The 27,074-nt window shown below is 34.8% G+C and overlaps 1 pseudogene; it reads left to right on the forward strand.

Annotated features, from left to right (window-relative positions):
* Positions 1–12,542: 12,542 nt before the first annotated feature.
* LOC101031824 (DNA-directed RNA polymerase II subunit RPB11-a pseudogene) overlaps positions 12,543–27,074 on the forward strand; it is a 32,041-nt pseudogene continuing 17,509 nt past the window's right edge.

The raw sequence follows: 27,074 nt of genomic DNA on the forward strand, positions 1-27,074 counted from the left end.
AACAGTATAGAACTTACTGCAAACCACCAGAATGCATTCTTTTAAAGTATATGAGGAACTTATGTGGAGATAGATTATATCCAAGACCTCAAAACAAGTCTCAATAAACATAGAGTAGTTCAGGTCACAAAAATTATCTTCTCTGATCACCATGAAAGTAAATTATAAATAAGTAACAAAAATATATCTAAAAATTCCTACATTATAGAAATTAAATAACATGAATCACATCTCAGTAAACCATGAACTAAAAAGGGATTAAAATTATATAAAGTATTTTAATTGAATTAAAATGGAAATGTGAAGTTCTAAATTGGTAGTAGTATATAGTCCCAGCTACTAGGGAGACTGAGGCAGGAGAATTACTTGAAACCAGGAGACGGAGGCTGCAGTGAGCCGAGATTGCACTATTGCACTCCAGCCTGGGTGACAGAGCAAGACTCCATCTTAAACAACAAGTGAAAAAAGCCTACTGAGATTTGATCATCATTGCTTTCAGCCTATTAGAATATCTAAAATTAAAAAATACATATCTATATATGACTACAACAAATATTAACAAAGATTTTAAGGAAATAGACATTTCATACAATGCAAGTGAGAATGGAAAAATACATCAACTTAGCAACCAATTGTATTGGCTTCTTAAAAGTTAAGAATACATTTTTTATTTACCTAGGCATTTCATTCCTAGGTATTTTTCCAAGAAAACCTAGAATGAAAGCACACTTCCATATAAAGCCTGTTTAAGGATGTTTATAGCAAATGCCCAACCATAGGTGAATGCGTAAACTAGTTGTGGCATATTCATACAGTAGGAAATTACTCAACATTGATAAATAATGAACTACTGATACACACCAACAACATGGCTTAATATCAACATAATATACTGCCTGAAAAAATGTCAGGTGACAACTAGTATATACTGTGTGTGTTAGAATATCCAGACTAATCTGGATTTTATTAGCAGTAAGCATTGTAATAAAGGTGTAATAAATTTAATTTTAGATTCAGTAAGCTTGTGATACACAAAAGACCTCTGCAGTGTGATGTTCCTTTAGGAATTTGGGTCTATGTCTTAGAAATGAGCACTTTAAAAAAAAAAAATTGTACTTTAGCATCTGGGGTACATGTGCAGATCATGCAGTATTGTTGCATAGGTACACACATGGCAATGTGCTTTACTGCCTCCATCCCCGTCACCTACTTCTGGCATTTCTCCCCATGTTATCCCTCCCTGACCTCCCCCACTACCTGCTGTCCCTCCCTTGTCCCCCCCAACAGACCACAGTGTGTGATGCTCCCTTCCCTATGTTCCTGTGTTCTCATTGTTCAACACCCTCCTGTGAGTGAGTGTTTGATTTTCTGTTCTTGTGTCAGTTTGATTTTCTGTTCTTGTGTCAGTTTGCTGAGAATAATGGTTTCCAGATTCATCCATGTCCCTGTAAGCATTTTTTTTCTGGAGTTTATATTTTTTGAAATTAATTTTATAGATGCCAGTTATACAATTTCATTTATGGAAAAATGCAACTGCTCTATAAGAATGTGTAGAAAAAAAAATTATTTCCCAGGAATAGGTAAGGCAGTGACAGGTAGGTGTGCAGAGTGATAACAAAGTAGTACAGAAAGCTTGGTTAAAAAAGTTCTAAGAAACATTTGGGAAGGATGCAGTGGTTAAAAACTGTAATCCCAGCACTTTGAGGGGCAAAGGTGGGAGGATTGTTTGAAGCCAGGAATTCAAGCCCACCCTGCACAAACTAGCGAGACCATGAGACTCTGTCTCTGCAAAACAAACAAGCAAGAAACAGCCTGACCTGGTTGCACAATGCAGGTGACTATAATCCCAGTTACTTCGGTGGCTGAAGTAGAGGATTCCTAGAGCCCAAGAGTTAGAGATTACAGTGAGCTATGATTGCACCACTGCATTCCAGCCTGGTCAACAGAGCAAGATCTTGTCAGGAAGAAGAAGAAGCAGAAGAAGCAGAAGCAGAAGCAGAGGAAGCAGAAGGAGGAGGAGAAGGAGGAGAAGGAGAAGAAAGGAGGACGACGAGGAGGAGAAGGAAAAACAGGAAGAGGAGGAGAAGGAGAAGGAAAAAAAGAGATAAACACATTTGAGCCAAATACCTAAGATTAGAAAGAGGAGGTTCATTCTGACTGAGCATGACATCAGTGAAAAAGGAAGACGGTGGTTAGAGAGGAAGGAAATAACATTTTATGTGAGAAATGCATGCTTTAGAATTCATACAGATACAAGGCTTGCTTTATCTGTACAAGGATAGATACACATGCTAAAAATACTAATGCTGTTTCAATTAGCGTAATTCCTCAAGTTATTTCTAGACTTACATGATACTTGATATTTAGTTTAGTTTTACATGTTTTAATGTTTTGTTTGTTCACGTTTGCTATTTGGATGTATTTCCATTCATAGTAATTGTGCATAACCTGAATTTTATCTGGAAAGCAATCAGTAGACCATAGAAGTCTAAAGATAGAGACTGGCATGATTAGGTTTGATGTTTCTATATCAGCACAGTGAAAGATTCTAGGAAACAAAGTAGGATTTAGGGAAATTAGCAAGAAGATTGCTGCTATAATACAGATGAGAAATGATGAATGCATTGATAGAGCATATTGGGAAGATGTTAGTAAATTCAATATATTTTTTAAAAAGGATCTATCTGACCATTGCAAAAAGAGGAAAATAAGAGTGAAATCCGTGATCCTGGCTTGGGGAAACTTCTAGACCCTAGACAATGCCTGCTGCAGGTGGTCAATAAATATTGAAAGAGTTGATGTAGCCATTCACTTTAATGGTGAACCAAGGAAGAGCAGCAAGCATGGTAATGAAGGTATAATCAATTTAATTTTAGATTCAGTAAGCTTGTGATACACAAAGGACCTATACAGTATGATGTTCATTTAGAAATTTAGGTCTGTGTCTTAGAAACAAACATTTTTTTTCTGGAGTTTATATTTTTGGGAATTAATTATATAGATGCCAACTATAAAATTTCATTCATGGAAAAATGCAAGTACTCTATAAGAATGTGTAGAATGAAACAAAATGAGTTGAGGAAAAAGCAATATGGAAAAACATTTTAAAATGTGGAGAGAAAAAAGAAAGCAGTAAGAAATTCACACTTTAATAATACTCATATAACTTCAAAAATATCTTCGTCTCTTTTTCCCTACTTCTATCCCTCCTTCCTTCATGGATTCCTTGCTCTTTTTCTTTCTTTCCTTTTCATTTTTCCCTAATTCAAGATCAAGTGTTTAACAGACAACATCTTAAACATTGGGGGTATCTACATATTAATTAATTTATGCCCCTTTTACATACTTATTTAGCAAATATTTGTTAACTTTCATCTTCCATGCTCTCTTATAGAAACTATAGATAGAGCATCAAATAGCACAAACATCTTCCATGCTCTTGAAGGGCTTACTGTATGAGGAATATGAAAATAAACAAATAAACTCACACACACACACACATAAATACATACATGTACATATGTAAGTATTAGGTTGGTACAAAAGACATTGCAGTTTTTGCATTGTTGGAATTTGCTGTTCAATACTGGAATACATTCTGAAATAAATGTGGTTATGTTAGACATCATTTTAATGGACATTTTATGCATTATTTTTTTCTGCTAGTGACTTATTACTTATTATTTATTTTATGTTCATTTTAAACTATGGAAATGATGTTAGACAAAAAGCAAATTTGAGCGATTTTCTAATTTGAGTTCAAAATGGTTCACAAAGCAGCAAAAAAAATCCACATCAACAAGGCACGAATTTGACCCAGGAACTGCTAAAAAATATATGATGTAGTGACAGTTTAAGAAGTTTTGCAAAGGAGACGAGAGTCTTGAAGATGAGGAACGTAGTGACTGACCATCAAAAGTTGACAATGACCAACTGAGAACAATAATCAAATCTGATCATCTTACAACTGCAAGGGAAATTGCCAAAAAACTCTATGTCATTGGGCATTTGAAGCAAACTGGAAAGATGAAAAAGCTCAATACTTGGGTGCCTCATGAGCTGACCAAAAGATTTTTTAAAAATTATAGTTTTGAAGTGTTGGCTTCTCTTATTTTACACAATAACAATGAACCATTTCTTGATTGGATTGTGGCATGTGATGAATACTGGATTTTATACTACAACCTGCAATGAACACAGCTCAGTGCTTGGACCAAGAAAAAGCTCCAAAGCACTTCCCAAAATCAAACTTTCACCAAATACAGGTCATGGTCACTGATGGTCTGCTGCCAGTCTGATCCACTGCAACTTTCTAAATCCTGGTGAAACCAATACATCTGAGAAGTACCCTCAGCAAATCCATGAGATGCACCAAAAACCGCAATGCCTGCAGCTGTCACTGGTCAACAGACAGGGCCTAACTCTTCTCAACAACATCTGACTGCACATTACACAACCAATCCTTCAAAAGTTGAATGAACTGGGCTATGAAATTTGGCCTCATTCCCCATATTCAGCTGACCTCTTGCCAACTGATGACCACTGCTTCAAAACATCTTGACAACTTTCTGCAGGGAAAACATGTCCACAACCAGCAAGATGCAGAAAATGTTTTCCAAGTGTTCATAGAATCCCAAAGTATGGCCTTTTACACAACAGGAATAAACAAACTTATTTCTCATTGGCAAAAAGGTGCCGATTGTAATGGTTCCCAGTTTGATTAATAAAAATGTGTTTGAGCCTAGTTACAATGATTTAAAATTCACAATTATTTTAGATAAGAACACTTTTGATTATTTTGAATCTAACTAAAGTAGATTCAAATAGTTGCATATGTACATATAGACACACAAATATACATGCACACATTAATGTATATGTAACAGATATTTGAAAAATTTTAAATCCATTGAGAACCTTGTTTTGAATGGCATAAAATATGTCACATTGTCAAACATTATTTAGAAGAAGTTGGAAAGATCTAATGTATTTTTCTATACACTATACAGTATGATGTACTTGAAAAAATATGCAATTTGAGATTAGACCAAACTTGCATTTGGTTCTTTGCTTAACATGTATTAGTGGTATAAACTTGGGTAAATTTAATAACATCTCTAAATTTCGGTTGGTCATCATATAAACACAGACTACTAAAATGCACCAAAAAGAATATTGTGAGGGGAGAATGATTTAATGTATGGGGGAAGCTAAAACTGCCAAGATGATATATAACTAACTGTAATAAATGCTTCTTTCTCCTAAACTAGCTTATTACTGTATAAATTCAAATTATTTCCATATAATTATATCAGGAGCTAATTACAATCTTTAGGTAGATAGGTGCAATAATGAATGATTATGTCATTCTCTGACATCTCTCATTTTTTCCTATTAGGTATAGTTACATTTCCTTAGAAATAAAGTATTTTATAGTTTAATGGCCCGTTTTAAGAAAATAGCTCCGTAACTATTGCTATTAAAAGTGTTAGAATATTTTTTCAATTTTTCTGTTGTTCTTTAGAACTTCATATAATTTCTCTTAACTAGACAAAGTTTGAATAACCCATTTCTATAGTGTGAAGTTTCAATAAAGGATTAGTAATTTGATTGTTCTTTGATCTTTACCTTTAAAGTAAATCCAATAGTATACATGATACGGAATCTAAGGTGCTTGTTTTGTAATCCTCAGTGCCTTTTCTGAAAACTAAATTTTTTTTTAGATCAAGTTTTCTCTATATTGAGGCAGTATATATTAGTGATAGAAGATGTCTACTGACTGGAGTTTTATTTATTTTTTTCTCAAAAGTGTAACTTATGCCATACTAATCAAGGGTTGCCTGCCCTTAAATAAGTCTCCCCTTGATGACAGAAATTAATCTCACTAAAACTGATTTATATGTATGGAAATACAGATATATGGAGAAATCCATATATGTGGGTATATACATATATATAGAGAGAAGGCAAGCAAGAGAGAGAGAGAGAGATAGAGAGAGAGAGAGAGAGATCCTCTATTGCTATGGCCTTTAAAAAAAGATTAAACTAGCAAATATTTTTGTCTAAATAGCATGCAGTTTAATACACAGTATGCAACTAATTTTGGAGCAAAATCAAAAGATTTTAAATGTACATTTCGGTTTAAATATGTCTCTGTTTTGTATTAATGATAAAATATTAAAATATGCCCTAAAATAAAAAAAGTAAAATATTTCTAGACTTTAGAATTATCAGTATTCATGAATGAATGGTATCTTCATTCTTACCCTCTACATGCTTGTAATTTTATTTAACGATTCATACTACATGTCATTGTTAAGCATTAAATTTTTTATAAGATTATGTATTTGTAATATTTCTCTCTATATATATTATAAGATATATATCTTGAAAATCTGTGAATAGTTGAATAATCTAATATCTGTTAAGTATTATTTGTCAAAAGTATACTAACATCTAAAATCATACTAAATTTTAAAAATAGGAGATAACATGTGCTGTGTGCTAATTTTAATGAAAACACCTCTGGGAACATTCTATTATCTATTTAATGCTATTTAAATGTTATAAAAGTATGAATGAAATTTGTTACACAACTTGCTTAAATCAAAATATCTTAAATGTATGAACAGGAATTCAAATGTGAGTGAGTCTGATCAAAAGTACAACACAATATTATCTTCATAAAGCAAATGACTTAAAATAGAAGTAGCTATATTTTGTAGAGTTATAGACTGTTGTGGACTTTTCTTATTTTTCACCTCTAGACCAAGAGTGTAAAAGCCTTTGTGATTGGGTCAATCCTGTTTGAATAACATTTCTTTTAATTAACTTAATCTCAATTAATTAGTACTCCTACTTCTGTAAAATTCTTTTTGCCATGGCAAGCCATTGTAGTTGTATATCTTGCTCATACTCCAGGGTAAGAGGAAGGTCACTGACGTAATGTTACAACCTCTGGCTCTAATAGCTTCATTCTCATTCTGAATTCTCTTTAAGTAAGTTTAAATTACAGATTTTTGCATTTCATATTTATTTGAAAAGAATTACAACATAATAATTTTTATTCTTTTATTATCCTACTATGCTTTTCACCATTCAATTTTGGTTGAATATACAGACTATATGCTTCAGATAAACATCATCTGGACAGGTGGGTGACACATGTTCCATGACATTTCAAGAAAGTTCTGTCAGGGATTATGGATGACACATCTTCAAATGTTAAATGTTCACAAGGAGGTTAGAAAGGAATTCTCTAGGACAAGATTTATTTATTTTCAAATGGATTTATCAGGTTTCTATTGATTGGCTAATTTTGGAATTGTTTGAAAAGAAGCCAGAATGAAGTGAGATTTTAAGAGTTGCATAGTTGTGAGGTTTCTCTTGAAAGAGACATAAGCCAGCTACAACAAGCAGTTTTGAACAAAGCTTCTAGAAGTACATTTTTACACCACTTGTATGTAACCACTTGGCTACCCAAATTTTATAAAATCTCTAATGTTGCATAAAAACTGGATTGATACATGTTTTTCATTAGAATTCCTTAGGAAGTCAGAAGTCCATTCAAGGTAAAAAAATGGAAATCCTGACCAACCTATCAAAACATTTTCATAAACTTTCAGGTAGTACTTTCTTCATACTAAAATAATTTTTCTGTCCTTAAGCAAACAGGACTATTCTTTTTCTATATTTAAGCCATGAAGGACTTGGAAAAAAACCTATTAGCAAAAACATCCAGTCCCTTGGTTTACTCAGTGTAGAATTAGAAAAGAGAATTTGTAAAGATACTTAGAAAATACATAAAAGAACCTAGAAGAGTATAGCTAAAGGAAACAAGGAAAATCTAAGAAAATTTTATATTTTTCTTATGTAGATCTTCAGTTATTGGTTGACTATGAAGAAGTTAAGAACAAGACAGGTATATGTTCTAGCCTCAACTATCATAAAAGAAAGAAAATGAGTCAACAGTAATGGAAAGTTAGAAAAAAAAACCTTCCCTATAGCCATATAAACAATTGTCATCATGTTATTCTCAAGTAGTAAAAAGCTTCAGTAGACTACCCATTAAACTGGGTAAAATGATCATGGCATGAGTTAATGAGTTTATACTATTGCAATTTGTATTCCTATCCTAAAATTTATACTACAATTAGATCAATTTTCACATTTCTCACATATTTAAATATATAGAAACTCATTGGTGATATTGCCTGACTTGATATACATTGATTTTTCCCAATTGGATATTTAAATTTTTTTTCAAAGCATGCATGGCTCATTTAAAATATAAACTCATTATTTATTCATTAAGGCTATCAAATTTCCTTCCTATCCTTGCTTTGTATACAACCTCCTTTTACTCTTCTGGCTGGCAAAACCAAAACTGGTGCAGGATTTTTCAGTAAAGCAAAGATAGAGGGAATCAGATGCTTATCCATAAAACAACCAAGAAAAACGAGCTGCACACACAGAAATACACTGCAGAGTCAATTTGCAATCAAGCAGAACTGAGACAAAGCAGCCAGGTATGGCAGAGCTCCCACTGAGGTGGTCCTATTTTAAGCAGAGCCCAGAACTTGTGAATAGAGTCCTTTATTTCTTCCTATTTTAATTCAATAGAAAGTGAACAAAGCAGATTCCAATTCCATCAGCAAATTAGTTAGAGCTGAATAGAATGGATTTTGTACTGGCAACATAGGAGAGAGCATGCAAATGGAATCTGGGAGAAAGTGATAGAAAAAAAGCCAAATTCCTTTAAATTTTATTTTATTTTAATCTCCCATTTGACTAAAATAGATTTCAAAGTATTTCAAAGTGTCCAATTTAGACATTCTAAGACTAATTTGAAATTTTGCAGAAGCATGAAAGGTAGAAGTTCAAATTGTAAATCCAACCAGGAACAATAAATGTTTTATAAAACGTGCAGGTTATCCAAATTCTAGTTCCTAATATATTGTACAGCTGCCTAAACTATGTGTCAAAAATATTTCCATTTTCTAAATTCCATTTCACTTTACAAATTGTTTTTACAGAATTTTAAAAACAAATTACAGTCCTTCCCAAATTAATGTGTGTGTATTCTTCGGAAGTTTTTTGGTATTCCTCTGTAGTTACATCTTGAAATACTTTCCAAACTTAATATGATCATGTAAATATCTCTTTCTTTAAAATTTTTTAATTGCATTTTAGGTTTTGGGGTACATGTGAAGAACATGCAAGATTGTTGCATAGGTACACACATGGCAGTGTGATTTGCTGCCTTCCTCCCCTTCACCTATATCTGGCATTTCTCCCCATGCTATCTCTCTCCAACTCCCCACTCACCACTTTCCCTCCCCCATTTCCCCCCAATAGACCCCAGTGTATAGTGCTCCCCTGCCTGTATCCACATGTTCTCATTTTTCAACACCTGCCTATGAGTGAGAACATGTGGTGTTTGATTTTCTGTTCTTGTGTCAGTTTTCTGAGAATGATGGTTTCCAGGTTCATCCATGTCCCTACAAAGGACACGAACTCATCGTTTTTCATGGCTGCATAATATTCCATGATGTATATGTGTCACATTTTCCCTGTCCAGTCTATCATCCATGGGCGTTTGGGTTGGTTCCAGGTCTTTGCTACTGTAAACAGTGCTGCAATGAACATTCGTGTGTATGTGTCCCTATAGTAGAATGGTTTATAATCCTTTGGATATATACCCAGTAATGGGATTGCTGGGTCAAATGGAATTTCTATTTCTAGGTCCTTAAGGAATCACCACACTGTCTTCCACAATGGTTGAACTAATTTACACTTCCACCAACAGTGTAAAAGTGTTCCAGTTTCTCCACATCCTCTCCAGCATCTGTTGTCTCCAGATTTTTTGATGATCGCCATTCTAACTGGTGTGAGATGGTATCTCAATGTAGTTTTGATTTGCATTTCTCTAATGACCAGTGATGAACATTTTTTCATATGTTCGTTGGCCTCCTGTATGTCTTCTTTTGTAAAGTGTCTGTTCATATCCTTTGCCCACTTTGGAATGGGCTTGTTTGTTTTTTTCTTGTAAAGCTGTTTCAGTTCTTTGTAAATTCTGGATATCGGCCCTTTGTCAAATGGATAGACTGCAAAAATTTTTTCCCATTCTGTTGGTTGACGATTCACTCTAATGTTTCTTTTGCCATGCAGAAGCTGTGGAGTTTGATTACATCCCATTTGTCTATTTTGCCTTTTGTTGCCAATGCTTTTGGTGTTTTGGTCATGAAGTCCTTACCTATGCCTATGTCCTGAATGGTTTTGCTTAGATTTTCTTCTAGGGTTTTTATGGCATTAGGTTTTATGTTTAAGTCTTTAATCCATCTGGAGTTAATTTTAGTGTAAGGTGTCAGGAAGGAATCCAGTTTCTGCTTTCTGCACATGGCTAGCCAGTTTTCCTAACACCATTTATTAAACAGGGATTTCTTTCCCCATTGCTTGTTTTTGTCAGGTTTGTCAAAGATTGGATGGTTGTCGATATGTTGTGTTGCCTCCGAGGCCTCTAGGTATTCACAGAACGCATCTCAAAATAATAAAAGCTATTTACAACAAACCAACAGCCAATATTATACTGAATGGACAAAAACTGGGAGCATTCCCTTTGAAATTTGGCACTAGACAAGGATGTCCTCTCTCACCACTCCTATTCAATATAGTACTGGAAGTTCTAGCCAGAGCAATCAGGCAAGAAAAAAAAAAATAAAATAAAGGGTATTCAAATAGGAAAGGAGGAAGTCAAATTGTCTCTATTTGCAGACAAAATGATTGTATATCTAGAAGACCCCATTGTCTCAGCCCAAAATCTCCCGAAACTGATAAGCAACTTCAGCAAAGTCTCAGGATACAAAATCAATGTGCAAAAAGCACAAGCATTCCTATACACCAGTAACAGACTTGAAGAGAGCCAAATCAAGAATAAACTGTCATTGACAATTGCTACAAAGAGAATAAAATGCCTAGGAATACAACTAACAAGGAACGTAAAGGACCTCTTCAAGGAGAACTACAAGCCACTGCTCAACAAAATAAGAGAGGACACAAACAGATGGAGAAACATTCTGTGTTCATGGTTAGGAAGAATCAATATCGTGAAAATGGCTATACTCCCCAAAGTAACTTACAGATTCAACGTTATCCCCATCAAGCTACCAATGACCTTCTTCACAGAACTGGAAAAAAACACCTTAAACTTCATATGGAACCAAAAGAGAGCCCGCATAGCCAAGTCAATTCTAAGCAAAAAGAACAAAGCAGGAGGATCAGACTACTGGACTTCAAACTATACTACAAAGCTACAGTAATCAAAACAGCATGGTACTGGTACCAAAACAGAGATATAGACCAATGGAACACAAAAGAGGCCTCGGAGGTAAATATATCTTTTATAATTGGTTTAAATTTAGTCGAATTACAACCCCATTTTAAAAATTATATCCTTTAGACTTAAGAAAGGTTGAATATACCCTTAAAGGTGGGAATTGGCCAGGCCCAGTGGCTCCCACCTGTAATCCCAGCACTTTGGAAGGCCAAAGCACACAGATCACAAGGTCAGGAGTTCCAGACCAGCCTGACCAATATTGTGAAACCCTGTCTCTACTAAAAATACAAAAAAATTAGCCAGGCATGGTGGCAAGCACCTGTAATCCCAGCTACTCTGGAGGCTGAGGCAGGAGAATCACTTAAAGCTGGGAGGCAGAGGTGGTAATGAGCCGAGATTGCATCATTGCACTCCAGCCTGGGCAACAGAGCGAGACTCAGTCTTAAAAAAAAAAAAAAAATTGTGGGCATTTGGTGGTGAGGTAACACAGGTCCATTGCATCATTGCACTCCAGCCTGGGCAACAGAGTGAGACTCAGTCTTAAAAAAAAAAAAAAAAAAAAAAAAAAATTAATTGTGGGCATTTGGTGGTGAGGTAACACAGGTCCATTGCATTGGGTGGCAAAGAAAGACCTAAAGCTAAGGCATCATCTGAAATCATACAGCCCAAGGGCATCTTTAATGTAACTCTGTGTAGCACAAGCCTTAAGCACTGGTTCTGGTCAGTGGCCCATGCATTCATTCCTTTTTCCCTCCATTAATTCTTACCTTTTTGTCAAAAACTGTGGGAGCTTGCCTTAGTCTCATTACTTAGAACATACTCATAAATCTAGAAATAGATATAAAACCAGATAAAAACAAAATACAGGTAAAGAGTATTAATTTTATTATATTTTATTATTGATCCCCTGGGAAATAATAAAACATAAAACTAATGCCTGAATAATTGCTTGCCAAACATTCAAGGGAATAATAAAAATAAGGTATCCTGGTGAAGTCAGTAGCTAAATTATTGAATTTGGAAGCACTTTTAAATATTGCTTCATTCTCTTGTAATGCCACTGCACACTAGATGTCCTTGAAGGAATAACAGATAAACATACAAAGTGCTTCATATGCTACCAAGGGAGATAAAGCTGATGAATAATGAGGGATTCAAAAAAGACAATGTTTTGGAGAGAGTTCTTAAAGAATACCTCCCTAAAAACATGGCATTTGGTCAGAGAGCTATTGAAACACAAAACAAGAAAGAAGAAAGTCTTGTCAATGTCTGGAAGGAAAGAATCATAGAAAGTGAAATGGTAAGTTCAATGACTGACAGATAACAAGCTCGGTATAATTGCAGAATACTTAGAAAATTGCTAGTGTTGAAGATGGATGCATAAGAAAAATAGTACAAGATTTGGTAGAGGTAGATAGAAAATACAGTATAAAATACACTTTTTGTTAATAAATATTTTTGGTAATAAATATTTTTGTTAATAAATATTTTTGTTAATAAATATTCTTAGCACCCTTTCTATTTAAATTGAAAGTTCTCAACATTGCCATGGAAAAATCATGGGACACATAAATGTTTGGAAAATATAACTTTGCCTGTCAGGATACATTTTGTTATGGAAATTATAAATGTATTTCTGAATTCAATATTCAGAACTGAAAAATATTTAGAAAGATCAGATTTTCCATCTCTATTTCCACATTTTAAACAATGTCCCTGTAACAATGTACATTTGTTTTTCCTGAAACCTTTTCTTATTTGTAAGTTAACATTTTCTAGAACTTCTTTGTACCTCAAACATATTTGTAACATTTTATGTCATTAATAAAATTTGTTGCAGTGATAGCATTATAGAAGGAAAAAAATCTGAAAATGTCTTGAATTGAATTTACTTATTTTTATTTTTAATTATACTAATTCATATTTGAGATTTAATTATTTTTTTAAATTGCAAAATTACACCACAGAATAGTACATAGAATTTCTATTTATCCTTTACCCAGCTCATCTAATTATTAACATGTTATTATATTTTCTTTGTCATTTTCCCTATATATGTATATAGGTATATTTGTATATATGTATATGCTATGTTATGACCCATTTGAGAGTAAGTCGCAGACATGAGGCCTTAAATATTTCTGTGCTTCTTTTCTATAACAATGCCATTATTTGCATAAACACAATGCAGTTATCCATTGTACATAATTATTAAGAAAACAAGGCAGTGATTTTAAGGATTATCTGTCAAGTCGAGTCACTATAATATATTCTCATTATTTGACTCAATTAATACATTTTGGCAAGAATATAAGTGATGTTCAACTTCTCTCCGAATCATCAAGAATCACACAATTTTACTTTGTCACATTATTAGTAATGCTAATTTTTGTCATTTGCTTAAAGTTGTGTAACTAGACTTTTCCACTGTTGTTTACTTTCATTTTCTTTTCTGTGAGTGAAGATATTTTGAAATTGAGATGGGATAGTTCCCTTGACCTTTTTGTAGGTGGGAACTGTGCATCGGCTCTGGATCCAGCCAGCCCACTCAGCACTGGCAGGAATAAACTTCACGGTACCCGCTGGGCTGGAGATGAACAGATGCCAGGGTGGGGCGAGTGCTTTTGGGCTCTGGTCCCACAGCAGTGTCTAGGGGTGTATGACAATTAATGCTCCCTTCAGCTTTGCTATCCTTGGATGGCTTAAGTGTTAAGAAGTTCAGTGACGCGTCAGTGTGACAGCCTTTTTGGACTCCTCTACCCAGTCATCTGGAATTCTTGTCAGGCACCTGCGAAGAATCAGGTCACATGAATGGTTTGAAAGGTGATGAATGCGGAGGATTTTATTAAGTGGTGGAAGTGACTCTCAGTGGAAGGGGAGCTGAAAAGGGAATGATGTGGGAATATGATGATCTTCCCCTGAAACAAGGGCTCTAGTCTCTGATGTCCAGTTGCCTCTTCTCCTCTCGATATTCAAAGGCTTCTTTCCTCTCCTTCTCTGCTGCAGTGCTCGGCTGCTCTGCCAGTGGAGCTTGGAGTTTTTATGGGCACAGAGTAGGGGATGTGTCGGGTCGTGGTTTTTATGGGCACAGGGTAGGGGGTGTGGCAGGTCAAAAGGCAACATTCAGGCCAGAAAACACGGATGTAAGTTTTCATTTAGGTCTTAGGTCTTTGAGCCCGAGCTTGAGGGTGTAAACCTTGCCAGGGACCCCACCTTTTCTACCTACTATTTCCTTGCTTCCTGTCCATGTCAAAATGATGTAAATACTAATATGCTGATTTCCTCAAACTTCCACTCATTCATTTTACTATTCATTGATGCTTGCATGAACTAAGTATTTGTACTGTGGTAAATTTTTTTTTAACTTTTATTTTAGGTTCAAGGGCACATGTGCAAGTTTGTTATATAGGTTAACTTGTGTAACAGGGGTTTGTTGTACAGATTATTTCATTGCCCGGGTATTAAGTCTAGTACCTGATAGCTATTTTCTCTCATCCTCTCCCTCTTCCCATGCTCCTCCTTCAAGTAGGCCCCAGTGTCTGTGCTCTTCTTTCTGTTCATGGGTTCTCATCATTTAGTTCCCACTCACAAGTAAGAACATGCTGTATTTGGGTCTCTGTTCCTGTGTTAGTTTGCTAAGATGATGGCCTCAAGTTCTATACATGTTCCTGCAAAAGACATGATATAATTTTTTATGGCTGCATGTTATTCCATGATGTATATGTATCACCTTTACCTTATCCAATCTGTCACTGATGGGCATTGAGGTTGATTCCATGCCTTTGTAATTGTGAATAGTGCTGCAATGAACATTCTCATGTACATGTCTTTAAGGTAGAATGATTTGCATTTATCTGGGTATATTCCCAGTAATGGGACTGCTGGGTTGAATGGTACTTTTATTTTCAGCTCTTTTAAGAGGGACTGCGGGCAGTGGGGAGGTTGGGGACGGATAACATGGGGAGAAATGCCAGATATAGGTGACAGGGAGATGGAGGCAGCCAACCACATTGCCATGTATGTACCTATGCAACAATCCTGCATGATCTACACATGCACCCCAGAACCTAAAGTGCAATAAAATATATATAAAATAATAATTATCATAATTAAAATTTGTAAAAAGCTGAAAACAACCTTTCCTAAATAGGGCTTAATATTTCTTTATAGTTTTCCTTTTTCTTTTAAGGATATGCAACCTAGAATTTCCATTCAAGTTATTTGGACTAGTTTTCTTTCTTCTTTTGGTATGCTTCTGTTAATCTTTTCAAATATAATATTTTAAAATTATTTATTTTTTCTGCTTGTATCAAATTCAGGATTTTCTGCATTTTTACTGATTTTTTTAGGTATTATATTAAAAGTCAAAATTATCCAAAGAAGACACATATCATGCTTGTGTCTATAATGAAGTAACAGGAACAAAATTTATCCTTATTTGCTAAGCAATGAGAATCCTGATAAAAATGTAAATATATAAAAGGATAGTTTTTATATATTAGAAAATATAAAGTACAGGACAGTGACATCTGAGAAAAAGGAGATAGATGAGGTGATCCTTATGATATCCTCCAGGATACAATGTAGACTTAGTCTAGTAGTTAGATTGAATTAAGGAGATGTAACTGGGAGTTTGAGAATACTAAGTCAGCTAGAATTTGTGGGATAAAATAACAGAACAGAGAGAACTTCCCAGAGAGGTCATATTTTCCTGCTTCCTGTTTTTATCTGGTTGGGTGCTGAAAATATTTTTATTTCTATACATACACACTTAGATTTTGTTCTGAGAAGCAGTTAAATTACTTAAAAATAGTTATATCTTCCAGGTCTTACTTTTGAGATTCGTTAAACAGGACCGTTCTATGACCAGTTATTTCCTGATTCTAAGAAAAGTCCCTTGTGAATACTTTACCACTGGAAAATTGACCATTGAAAAATATGGCTGTTGAGATAGGCAAGCTTCAAGGTCCTCTGTGAGCAATGGGGATGGTTACTTCTAATCTTTTTCAATGGCTCTTTCTCCAGCCTCCAGTGGTTTCCTCACATGCATGTGCTGATCCTCAGTTGAATAAATACAAAAGGGGGACCCTATGCAGCCCTCTAGGTTTCATTCTCTGAATAAGCTCTGTCTCTGACATTTTGTCCCAAGAATTTGGGCTCTTTTGTTTCCCTGGATTCCGAGCTCTATTCTCCTATGTTCACTAGGCTTCATCTGGGCTCCCCTTACCAGCACCATAACTGAAAACTCTATAAAGTGGGTCTACTTCTGTGTTCTTTTCATTTGTTCCCCATCATAGAGGTATCACTGTCTTTTGTTGCCTAATGTGCAGTGTCTTGCTTTCTGTTGCTTCATGCATTTTATCTGCTTTTTGGTTGTTTTGGAAGGAAGAGTATGTACAGTTATTGTTAGTTCACTGTTAGTTCAGCTTATGTGCCATTTGGCATCATCTGCCTCAAGTAATCCAATGTTTGGATCTGGTTTCTCCCTGTAGTCTCCAATTTCCATATTTCAGATTAGTTGTTTTTCCTGTGATCTCCCATTTCTGATTGGTACTGGAAAGTCATTAATTTGAAATTTTCCCAGTGGGGAAAACTCTTCTTAGCTTTCTACATTTAATAATTAAAAATAAAAACATCTAATTTTTTTTCTTAGGTAGGAATATCAAAACAACTGTTAAATGAAAGAAAAACATAATGGAGATTTCTATTATAGTCTTTCTGTTCTCCTGGAGAAAAGCAAGGTATCTAACACTGGCTAAATCTATCCTTTTATTCTCACATCTGAGAAAAATTCTGTAGAGCTAATAGAAATTTGAAAAAAGTTATGCCAATAAGTCATGCAAAGTGCTTAATTTGTTCCGATTACAAATAACTCATCATGACAGCATTTCCACAGGTATCACATCAGCCCAAGATAAAGATATTTGCCTTTTAATTTAATTGACTGCTGGAATACATTAAACTTTGCAATATGTCAGCTTATTCCATTTGTTGAATAATTACTTGAAAGAATATTAATTTTCTTCTTGAGAATAACAAAAACAATATTAACACTATAAGTACCATTTTAAAAATACTATGTTAGAACAACTACTTCAAGGCCAATAAATAAGTCAAGGGTTGGTCGGGCGTGGTGGTTCACGCAGGTAATCCCAGCACTTTGGGAGGCCAAGGTGGGCAGATCATGAGGTCAGGAGATCAAGACCATTCTAGCTAACACAGTGAAACCTCAGCTCTACTAAAAATACAAAAAATTAGTGGGGCATGATGGCAAACACCTGTAATCCCAGCTACTCAGGAGTCTGAGGCAGGAGAATCATTTGAACCCAGGAGGAGGAGGTTGCAGTGAGCCGAGATCACATGACAGACCAAGATTCTGTCTCAAGTAAAAAAAAAAGGGAAAGGTTAAACTGGTGATGAGTAGTATAACAGTAATTCCTATGATGCAATTGTCTCCCACTCCTAATTAAATTGCCAGGAAGATAAAAGAAAACTTAAAAGAAGATTTGAAGCATCCTTGGAAACTTCATAGACAACCACATAAGGCTGGAAAAAAATTTATTTAACTCCAATATCAGTGTACTTAGGTTCATATGTAATCTCCAAATGCTATTATTATATAAAATCAGATCTATATCAGGGTCCATTTTTACATAGTCATCGAGAAATAATAATATTGGCCATGCCTGTAATCCCAGCACTTTGGGAGACTGAGGTGGGCGGATCACTTGAGCTCAGTAGTTCGGGACCAGCCAGAGCAACATGGTGAAGCCCCATCTCTATAAAAAGCACAAAAATTAGCCAGGCATTGTGGTGCAGGCCTGTGGTCCCAGCCATTCGGGAAGCTGAGATAAGAGGATTGCTTGAGCCTGGGAGGCACAGGTTGCAGTGAGCAGGGGGCACACCACAGCACTACTGCCTGGGCAACAGAGCAAGATCCTGTGTCAAAATGGAAAAAAGAAAAGAAGAAAGAAATAGTAAAATGTATATTATATTTAAGTGGAAATTTTACTTGGCTCATTTAATATGTTTGTATGCATTCAATTTTAAAATAAAGAGAGAAACATTCAATTATACATAATTAATAAAACAGTATTTTACTTTTTATTTTTGTAGAGATAGAGTCTTGTTCTGTTGATCAGGTTGGCATGCAGTGGCATAATCATAGTTCACTGCAGCTCCAACTCCTTGACTATGTGTGCACATCACCATGCCCAGTTATTTCTTTTTTTTCATTTTTTGGTAGAAACAGGGTTTCATATCTTGCTGAGGCCAGTCTTGAACTCTTGGCCTCTAGAGATCCTCTTGCCTCAGCCTTCTAAAGTACTGGGATAACATGATTACAGATAAGAAAAATAGTTTTCGTCTAATATGATAAATTTGTGAATCATAAAAATATATTATCTTATATAAATTATGTATGTTTAAATGCTTTATTTCAACTAAATATATGCTCATTATAGACTTAGTAGTGGTAAAAGCTGTTATTTTTTTAATTTGTTTTTTTGTAATTATTTGGTTATCCTTTTTGCTGTAAGTACGTTTTGTAGTTTTAATGAAAAACAATTGCTTTGCATTGCTCATTTATCGTATTATTCATTTTTTAAATATTGTCTTTTGCTGATTTCTTAATATTTAAGTAGCTAATTTATAGTCACCTTCCTTATTCTTTTGCTGATTTCATGGTGTTCCTGTGCTATAATTATAGAGGTGAATCAATTTTACTGAGGTAGACAGTATTTAAACAGAATAAGTGAAGCAATGACAAAGGCCTCCAGGTCTTTCAAATAGTATTTCCAACATGTGTTACAATAATTTATAGAGTAATATAAGCAGGCTTTAAATGGCAAATACAGTATTTCATGGGCTTTCCCTTTTGATATTTTTATGAGTGATGGAATTTGCTTTCATATTGTGTTACTGTTATAGCCGTTCTTTTCTGTGTTTCTCTCATCTCTTTAATGTGATTATGCAGATTTCAAAACCCAACAAATGAAAATCAGAAAAAAAATCCTTAAGAATCGTGTAAACTATAGGCCAAGAAAGAGATTTTCTAGCTTGATAATTCCTCTGTAAGGAAAATATCATTAAAATAACTTCGTTAATTTTGAAAAGTTTGAAAGTTTAAATTATGTATCAAAGTATTATTAAACTTCCCATCTTTTATGAAATGGACTGTCTTACGTATTTTCTTGTATCTCTCCATAAAATTTTTACTGACTAATGAGTGGAATACATTTTTTGTCATGTCAAAAGCATTTTTAAAAAATATAGTCTTGCTGTGTCACCCAAGCTGGAGGTTAGTGGTGCGATCATGGCTGCCTATAGCTTCAACATCCTAGGCTGAAGTAATCCTCTCACCTCAGCCGCCTATTGGTGCACACCACCGTGCCCAGCTAATTTTTCTCTTTTTGGTAGAGACAGGGTTTTACCATGTAGGCCAGGCTAAGACCATTGTTTATTGAATGGCATTTTACATTTTAAAAGTATAGAGTTTTTGTTATCTTAATTCTAATTTAGAATTATGATTCTGCTATATTTGAGGAGAGTCACTTAGAACAAGGGAGCTTATTTAAGGCAAGCTTAGTTTTTTTAGATTCCAAACACAGATGATAAAAGCAACTTCAATGGATGAGGTAAATTAAATGAGTTATAGTATGTTAGGGACCAGCATTATTCTTTAAATGCTATCATTCAAGAAAAATTACTTATTTGTTCCTCTTCTCAATTTTTTCTTCCATGGTTTTATACAATGTAAAAAATCCAGGCTCATGTTTTCAGTAGGAAAATAAATGGGACATTATTTCTCCTCTTAATGTTCCAGTTGATTCAATCCATTCAAAGGAGTCCATTGCAATGCCTTTGTTCACCGTGCATGCTTTTCCTGGTATGTCCTTATCCTTCAACCAAATCTCTATTCCATCCAAGTTCATGTTTCCTCCATGAATCATTTTTAGTACCTTGAAATGCCTATCCACAAGTTTAGAGTTCATTGCAACACAGCTTTTTAACAGGTGAGTGATTTTGCCTATATCGTAGAAGTTAATTTTTAATATGCGTTTTAAATATTAAAGATTATACATCAACAATAAGTTTTGTCCAAAGTGCAGTTAAGTGACTGAATTATCTTAATACTTAGTATCTGGTAGGGCTCTTCACTGCTAAGTGGATAAGGCCTTTATTTCCAGTACTTACTGCTCTTCACAAAACCATTTCTTTATCTCCTACCTGATAGGATGCTATCACTCCTTACAAGCAATAGTTTGAGTTACGGTCATAGCTTAAGTCACTGGATGCAAAATAAATCTTAGCAACTACAAATTTTAGAAGGAATAATAGGGGATAGGCAGCTGATCTTCCCAGTGTTCCAGAACAGGAAAATAATGATATGCCTTCCATTCTGCCCCAGGAAAACTGCAAAGCATGTGGCTTACATTCTAATACTTACCAAGAGGCATGGTATGGCAACTGGTAAATAATTACAGCTTGTTTTCTGCACATGTACGGTAGTATGCAAGTGTATAGTCAAGTTATTTCACATTAACTTTAGAATTATATATGACTTTTTAAAATCAAGAAACATGAATTTAATTGTTCATTCATTCATTCACCATCTTCTGAAATTCTCTAATAATGTCTTTATACTCATCTGGTTTTGTTTTGTAATCTACCCCAGTGATAACTCAAGTTCATTTTTTCAGATCTATGAAAAAGATTGAGAGGAAATCTAATAAACATCACTAGATAGTTTTCATCATTCTTTTATTTTCTATCACTTTTTAATCCTTTTTTAGACATTTCCTATTAAGTCACTCTGTACATCCAGATCACCCAGATTTCCTATGTTTCTCTATTCAACATCACTTTATTTCAGATTTGTTACTAATAAGTCTCCAGTTTTTAAATAAATAATGTCTTAGTTTCTGGTACCCAGAAGCAGAGCGGAACTTAGGTCAAATTTTATTAAACTTTTTTTTTTTTTTTTTGGTGGGCAGAGGGGTAATGATTCAAGGAAACATCAGCGGGATGGTAGGGAAAAATGACAAAGAACAGAAATAAGCCAGGATGGGGGATTACTAGAACTCATTCAGAGCTCATTCAGGTAGGGAACTCTGGGAGAAAATAAACTCATATTGAAGTTAAGCCAATCAAGTCACAGGAATTTGGTTTATTTATTCATTTACTTCCATTAGTCATTAGTTGAACATTATTATTATTACTATTAGTATTATTATTATTTTAATCAGACAGACTCTCACTTTGTCGCCAGGCTGGAGTATAGTGGCATGAGCTCGGCTCACTGAAACCTCCACCTCCCAGGTTCAAGCGATCCTCCTGCTTCAGCCTCCCAAGTAGCTGAAATTACAGGTTTGTGACACCACACCCAACTAATTTTTGTATTTTTAGTAGATATGGGGTTCTACCATGTTGGCCAGGATAGTCTCAATCTCTTGACCTTGTGATCTGCCCACCTCTGCCTTCCAAAGTGCTGGGATTACAGGTGTGAGCCACTACATCCAGCTTAGTTGAACAGTACTTCTAAGAGCAATATCTATTTAAAACCTTTGACTTGTTTTGATTAAAAATAAATGGCTGGGGTGGGTGGCACTATAATCCTAGTGATTTAGGAGACCAAAGAAGGAGGATCTCTTGAGGCCAGAAATTTGAGGCTGCAGTGTACTCTGGCTGCCACTGTACTCCAGCCTGTGTGACAGAATAGGACCCTGTTTCTAAAAGAAAAATATTTAAAAAAGAAAGTAAGAACATAAATGGGTTCCTGTAGCAAAAAAAAATTTTAAATTCTCTCAGAGAATGTAAATGTTCTCTCAGCACCTTTCATTGTAAAAATATGAATGCAGAGAGGATATCAACAGGGCAGCAGCATTTTTTATGATATCTATTTACTACTTACTGATCATGTGACATATACAGAATCTTCAAATATTTTTAGATTATAAACAATAAACATGAAATGAATAATGAAGTGTTAATTGACAATATTGAATACTATAAAGATTTTCTAGAAAAGACATGACGTACATCAGTATAAAATAAAATGTACAGATAACCCTTTTATGTTCAAAGATGAGGATAGGTGGAAAAAGTAATTAATGTAAGCAAATGTCAGATAAGATTTGAATAAAGTGCTGAATTCAGGTAGATAAGTGTTTCTCAATCTCTACAATATTGCCTTATGGGCTGAATAACACTTTACAGTGAGGAATATCAAGTGCTTAGTAGAATAATTAATAGCCTTCTCAGCATTTACTCACAATTTATTGCCGACTGAGTCAGCAGAAAATATCCTGATTTTGGTCTTGAGCTAAGATTATGTGAAATATTAAGCAAAAATATAAAATGAAAGGAATTTTTAAAACAATTTAAGATCTCTTAAAAAAGTAAATGGCAAACTTAATACTTTTGGGCAAAAATGGACATGAATGAGATTTGGGTTTCTGAGGTCATTTTAGTTCAGAATGATTTACACTGTAAATGTATTTTGAATCTGACCATTACACTATCTTCTTTAAACAGGTTAAATTATTTCCTTTTATTCAATATAAATAGGTAACACCATTGCTTCTATTTTTCATTACATAATTACAGGTTTTTCAGTTGAAGGATTTAGCACTGAGCTAAATTTAGGTTACATATGAAAAATATTTGACAGGGAAGAATGCATCTCAAACTCCTGTTTGTAATAAAATTTACACTTTGAACATTTCATTTTATTTGCTACCACATGACTTGCTACAGATGTTTTTGTACCAGAAATTATAATATGAAGCGTAATTTTACATTTCAATTTTTTTTTATAAATCTATTGGAAAGAAACTGTGCTAAAATTGAACACAGCTCTAACAAACAAAAGAAAACTGTATTTATGTGTATTTAAACATCAGTTTTTGAAATATGTCCAAAAATACAAAAGGCATTATCATAATGCTATAGTCAACCATCAAAACTAGTATATTCAAGAATAAATTGAGAACAAAAACCTTATATCAGAGAGAAAAATAGTTTCTATTTTAGAAGAATATATGAGAGAAATACTTTTCTTCTAATAACATAAGAAATTGTAATATACAGGTGCTTCTTAACTTACAGTGGGTATTGTCCCAATAATAGTGACAGTTATCAAATGCCTAGGCAATTAAGGACAAGTACCTGATAAAACTCCACCCCTAAGCCAAAGACAGTCTAAAGATGGAAAGCCAAGCTGCAAGTTAAATCCTGGAACCAGATTGAGAACTTGTCTTCCTGTTTGAAACACTTTCCTCTAATTCATTGTTACCCTTCAGCTATTTTACATGTACCTACCCTTTCCTAATTGTTTTTCTACACTGTTGTGCCCACCTTTGAGTGGTACCTTTAGTTTAACCTTTTTGCATACTCACAAGTCAGTAGACTGTCCCCATCCTGTGCCTATAAAGACCCCAGTGTCAGTTGGTAAAGGGAATAGATGGCCTGACTTCAAGGAAGAGACAACCTAAATTCGGGAAAACGACTTGTCCTTCCCATCTCCTCTCCAGTTCCCTTCTCTGCTGAGAACTATGTTCATCATTCAATAAAATTCCCTGCCTTCACCATCCTTCAATCATCCATGTGACCTCATTCTTCTTGGATGCTGGACAAGAGCTCAGAAACACTGAGCACAGGTACCCAGAAAGGCTATTATGCCTACCTTTGTCCTCGCCAGCAGAGGGCAGCTAACCACATGATGAGGCAAGGGGCCAACTGAGCTGCTAACATGCTGCCATCTACAGACGGTGGAACTAAAGGATCACTGTAACACCCCTTCTGTGGCTTCAGTGTGGTGGGCAACCTTACCTTGGCACTGCCACATTTCCTTTGAGGTCATGCCTGGTTTGGCTGTGGGTTCCAAATAGAGCTTGCTCCTGTGTTGGCACCTGGAGTGGCTGGCCAGATCCTGCACTTGCTTATTTATGTGTTCCCTCTTGCAAGGGCTTGGGAACAGTGGGCCGAGTAGATGGGGTGTCCATTCCACAGGTTCAGCAAAGGGGCTGAGAAAAATCCTGCATCACCAATAAACACATTCTAATTTGAAAATTTTATAAGTTGCAAATGCACTGAATACACTTATCCTATGAAAAATTATTGTTTAGTTTAACCTACCTTAAATGTGCTCAGAACACTTACATTAACAAACAGTTGGGCAACATAATATGAGAAACCCTATTTTATAATGAATTATTGAATAATTCATATAATTTATGAATATGATACTGAAAGTGAAAAACAGAACAATTATATGGGTATTCAAATAATGATTTTTACTAAATATATGTCACTTTTGCACTATAATGCAGTTGAAAAATTATATGTAAAAGCATCATAAGCATGGAACTTGTTATACCTGAGCTCTACCTTGGCTCCTTTTAGTCATGGCTGGAGTGACTGGGACAGGGCACCAAGTCCCTAGACTGCAAACAGCATGGGCTCCCTAGGCCTGACCCATGAAAAATTTATTTTCTCTTTGGCATCCAAGATACCAGACTTATGATGGACAGGGCTGCTGTTAAGACCTCTGACATGCCCTAGAGACATTTTCCCCATTGTCTTGGGGATTAACACTCAACTCCTCATTACTTATGGAAATTTCTGCAGCTGGATTGAACTCCTTCTCAGAAAGTGGGATTTTCCTTTCTATCACAGTGTCACCCTGCAACTTTTCCAAACTTTTATGCCTCACTTCCCTTATAAAACTGAATGCCTTTAACTGCACCCAAGTCACCTCTCAAATGCTTTGCTGCTTATAGATTTCTTCTTCCAGGTGCTCTAAATCATCTCTCTCAAGTTCAGACTTCCACAAATCTCTACAGTAGGGGCAAATATGCTGCCAGTCTCTTTGCCAGAACATAACAAGAGTCACGTTTGGTTCAGCTCCCAACAAGTTCCTCTTCTCCGTCTGAGAGCACCTCAGCCTGGATTTCATTGTTTATATTATTATCAGCATTTTGGTCAAAGCCATTTAACAAGTCTCTAGGGAGTTACAGACTTTCCCACATTTTTCTGTCTTCTTTTGAGCCCTTGAAACTGTTGAAATTTCTGCCTGTTACCCAGTGCCACATTTGCTTTCACTTTTTTCGGTATCTTCTCAGCAGCACCCCACTCCACTGGTACCAATTTACTATATTAGTCTGTTTTCAGTCTGCTGCTAAGACATACTTGAGACTGGGCAATTTACAAAAGAAAGAGGTTTAATGGACTTAACAGTTCCACATGGCTGGGGAGGCCTCACAATCATGATTGAAGGGAAGCAGGAGCAAGTCATGTTTACGTGGATGGCAGAGGCAAACAGAGCCAAGCAAAAGGCGTTTCTCCTTTAAAAAAAAATCATCAGACCTTGTGAGACTTATTTGCTACCATGAGAGCAATATGGGAGAAACTGCATTTGTGATTCAACTCATGGTCTCACCAGATAATCACAATTATCTCTCACCAGATAATTGCAATTAAATTATCTTTCAATGTGTCTCCCAAAACAGGTGGGAATTATGGGAGTACAATTAAAGATGAAACTTGGGTGGGGACACAGAGCCAAATCATATCACTCAGGCTAGAATACAGTGGAATATTCATAGCTCACTGAAGCCTCAAACTCTTGGACTCAAGCAATCCTCTTGCTTCAACCTCTTGAGTAAATGGAGCTACAAGTATACCACCACATCTAGTTTACTACCTGAAATATAATTTAGTTTTCCTTATTTCAGAACACAAGAAATTATTATAGACACTTTGAATTTCCGAAATGAAAACGCTCATTAGAGGATTCACAATAATTTGTTTATGTTTGAAATAAGGAGATTCAAGTTTTAAACAATTGTTGCTGAAGTCAGATGAATCATTAATAGCACATCTTCACTGGAAATCATGCCTTCTGATTCAAAATTTAATATTCTTCTCTTTTGTTTTCTTCCCCAATACTTTATTTTGGTTTTCTAAAAACTGTCAATGTTTATTTTGGTTTTCTAAAAACTGTCAATATATTTAAGAAATTATTATATGTTTAAAAAACATAAAAAGATAAATTTCAATCTGTAAAATTTCAAATAAAGAAGATAGAGAAGTTTACTAGAGATTTTCTGTGAATTCAGTACCCAAGCTTTAAATGATTTCCATCTATCTTTTGTGGTTTCCAATTGACAAGCAAATTGAGACTTATATTACCTGAACTCAAGTCTTCATTTTAGGATAGATATCAAAGTTGTTTATTGTGTTGTCTCTTTGGGGAAAACAAAAAAGATACATGATAACTTAGAATTTTTATAGACTAACTGTTGAAGAGATTAATCGAATAGCCCTTTCTACTAAGTTTGTTACTGCATCAACAATTACTCTTATAATAAGAAACTTATCATAGGCCTTCATTTTTGCTTATTACTTTGATTTTTTTCTTTAAAAATTGATGTTTTAATATGAGAATAAATAAAAGAAAAAGCAAGTTAGAAAGTAGCATGTAAAATGTATTAAATATGATATTTACTAATATAAAATATTTAGTAATTCATGAATTTATCTATAATGTTCTGCTCTTCTAAATGTTATTAATCTTCTCAAAAATTCTATTATCTGATAATAATAATATAGCAATATATGCATTACCAAATGTCATAACTGATTTTATTTCTCTAGGAAGGGAAAAATGTAAGGGTATTGTTTCTGATAAAACATATATAAGGTTATGTTAATATTTGAAAGAACACTCCTTCATAAG

This window comes from Saimiri boliviensis, chromosome 1 (genome assembly GCF_048565385.1).
Source record: "Saimiri boliviensis isolate mSaiBol1 chromosome 1, mSaiBol1.pri, whole genome shotgun sequence".
Lineage (NCBI taxonomy): Eukaryota > Metazoa > Chordata > Mammalia > Primates > Cebidae > Saimiri > Saimiri boliviensis.